Raw genomic sequence first — 3341 nt, forward strand, 5'->3', positions numbered from 1 at the left:
CTCTCTCTCTCTCTCTCTCTCTCTCTCTCTCTCTCTCTCTCTCTCTCCCAGCCCTTAAAAACATGTAGTAGCTCCACATCAGGGGGTGGGATTTCATGCACAACTCCCATCTCCATGTTGAGATTTGGTTTGATTTGGGGTTGCACGGATTTTGTGTGTGCTGTCCACTCTCACACACTTTCAGCCCCTGTACCTCAATGACCTCTGAGCCTCGTGGTGGGGTGGACCATGTATATATATACGTTCCGCTTAGGACTGAGTGCAGTAATGCCTGAACATTATAAGCACTCAAACACACACTAACAGTGAATACTCCAAATCCCTCAGTGAAAGTTAAAAGTGGTGAAACTCAATTGCTTTTCATGACAAAACCTAACTTTGTCCTTATAGCTGCCAGCCATGATCAGAAGCAAACTTCATAGAGAACGTCCCTTCCTGAAAGCATGTCCTTTTCAAAACGGAGATACAGTGTACTAAGATTAGATCCTGACCAAGTTTTTGATGCAATAATTTTTATAAAAGAAATAATTTTGATTATAGAAAAAGATAAAATCATATGCCTTTCTATAACTTACAAATGAATAACAGAAATATCAATCTTTTAAAAATTAGGAATAAGAGAAAATTGGTTTAAAATTGAAAATTAATAACTTTTTAAAAGATTTATTTTATTATTTTAAACCCTGTGTGTGTACATATGTGTGCAGAGTCCCTGGAACTCTGACAGAACTAAAGCTGAAGTTAGAGGTGGTTGTGAGCCACCTGAAATGATTATGGGGACTGAACCCAGGTTTTCTGCAAGAACACCATTCACACTTAACTGCTGAGCCATCTCCCCAGCCAAAAAAGAATTCTTAATCCCATGAAGGGCACCTTCAAATTTCCCATGAAGCACTACAATGTGTTGTTTAGTGTTCAGAACAAGAACATACTAATCCTCCTTGAGATGACCTGGTTTTTAACATTTTAACACATGCTATACTGGCTTGGCCTTGGCTGCTCTTGTGCTAGACTTGCAAATGTTAGGGATGAGCCTTAAGTTCCCTCTCTGCTTTGAGGACACTTCCAGATCCTTCCTGTGACTGCAAGGCTAGCCTCCTGTCCTACTTAGGTGGAAGGCTTTAGTGTCTTATTTCCTATGATACCTCACCGTCACAGCATGGAGGGTATTTTATTTTTTTACATGGTTATACTAACATTTTTAACCACTTCTTGACTTTCATTTGCCTGATAGGAGTGCTATGGAACAGAGGCTTGAAAAGGCCAGTTTATGTTTAGACAACATGACACTGATATAAGTATCTAGTATGTGTCAGCTTAAACATGGCCGACACTGGACAAACCAGGAGGCTATGAGTTAGAACAAAATGGCTGACCCCGGATGTCTGAAAACCTCAAAGTAAACAGGTATAATTTATTATGTTTTGGGAAGAATGCCACTTTTGTGTGATTCTGTATAAATGAGCCCTAGTCAGAGCCTTTGCCCTCATTTGTCTGGTTGTGTGTGTCTGACTATAGACCTGTGTGCCTACTTCCATGTAGCCTGTGTGCTGGTCTATGTGTGTCTATGTGTATACTGGTCTGTGTGTGTGTCCATGTCCACCTGTATGTGGCCAGTGTGTTCACATGTGTCTTTTTAAAACTTTTATGTTTCAATCCGGGACTCATGAAGCAGAGGCAGGTGGATCACTATGAGTTTGAGGCTAGCCTGGTCTCAATCTCCTTTGTGCTGAGAATTTGGTGTCTAGGTATGTTTTGAGCTGACTCTGAGGGGCTACCTTCCCTTATAAACTCAACCACAACCACCAACAAAAGTGTGTATAAGTGTTTTGCCTGCATGTATGTGTGTGCACTATGCTTATTGCTGGTGCCCACTGAGGCCTGAAGAAGGCATCAGAGCCTCTAGGATTGGAGTTACGGACCATTGTAAGTTGCCATATGAATTCTAGGAATTGAGTCCAAGTCCTCTGCAAGAGCAGCTGGTGCACTTTAACTACTGAGCCATCTGTCAGACTCCATAATGTTTGTCTTAGTCTATGTCTCCTTGAATTCTCTTCAACCTCCTTTTTACCTGGCATCAACATTTAGACCTCACAGTTTCCCCACAAGAATGGGTATGGGACCTTAATCTCCAGCACAACAGTGTTGGGAAGAGGGGCTGGTTAGGCCATGAGAGTGAAGTGAGGGTCAGTGCCTTGGTCGAGAGTATGGGCAAGTTTGGCTGGTCTCCTCTCTCGCTTCTACATCTTCTTCTGAATTACACAGTAAAGCAGCCCATGCCAGGGGCCCACCCCTCAATTTTAGACTTTCCAGACTTTAGAACTGTAAGCCAATACATTTTTGTTTGTTTTAAGTTACCCAGCGTCTGGTACTCTGTTATAACAGTATGAAAATGGACTAAGTGGCTCTGTCTGGATCCATAGTATCCCAGGCAGAGCACAGGGCTGCCTTGCCTTTCCCAGCAACATTTCAGATCTGTGAGAGGAAACTGTCACATGACTTTCCTTGATGGGATATGAGGAAATGTCTGTCACCCTAGATAGGGCACTGACAGACTAAGGAAGAATTCCATCCACGTTCTGCTTGATGAAACAAGGAATTTCCTCACAGAGTTCCTCACAGAGAATTCCCCTTCCTGGCTGCTATATAAACAGAGTCTCCCTGGCAGCCAGGACATCTCATGGAAAGCTGGGCCACTGAAGAATCCCCATGGATAATGTGCAGGCAGAACTGCCATGGAAGAGTCTCTGCCCTTCCCCCAGCCAGCGCTCAGTCATCATATAGCTTCAGAGAGGGTCGGGCCTGGCAGATATCTTATGAGGAGTCATGAGCCTCTTCAGATATTGAGTGAGGGGGGCCCGTGAGCCTCCTATTGCTAATAGCTGCTCCTCTTGTGAGGCTCTGAGGGGGAATCACTGCTGGCCTCACTTTAGACAGGTCATGTTGAGCAGAGGAGACAGAAGATCATGTGCTCTTGGGTACCTTCCACCTGTCAGTGTGGTAGTCTGTCATGGTCTCCAATGCTTGGAATCCAGGAATGCTACCTAATGTGTCAAGGATGTGGCTATGATTAAGAGAAGTTTTCAGTGATGAAGTATTGCCCTTGGAGCATCTGGTCATGTTCTAGATGACAGTTGACTTTCTTAGAGAAGGAAAGAAAGCTTTGGCACAGGAGAGAAAGAGGTAAGGTATTGAAACAAAAGCTTCCTTTAAATATGGAGGAAGTAGCCAGGGGCCCAGGAATTCAAGGCATCAGACTTTAGAATCTGGAAAAGACAAGAGAAGGATTGTCCTGAGAGCCTCCAGAGGGAAGGCTGAACCCCATGACCTTAATTTGGACC

The sequence above is a fragment of the Grammomys surdaster genome, unplaced genomic scaffold (genome assembly GCF_004785775.1).
Source record: "Grammomys surdaster isolate TR1022 unplaced genomic scaffold, NIH_TR_1.0 227, whole genome shotgun sequence".
NCBI lineage: Eukaryota > Metazoa > Chordata > Mammalia > Rodentia > Muridae > Grammomys > Grammomys surdaster.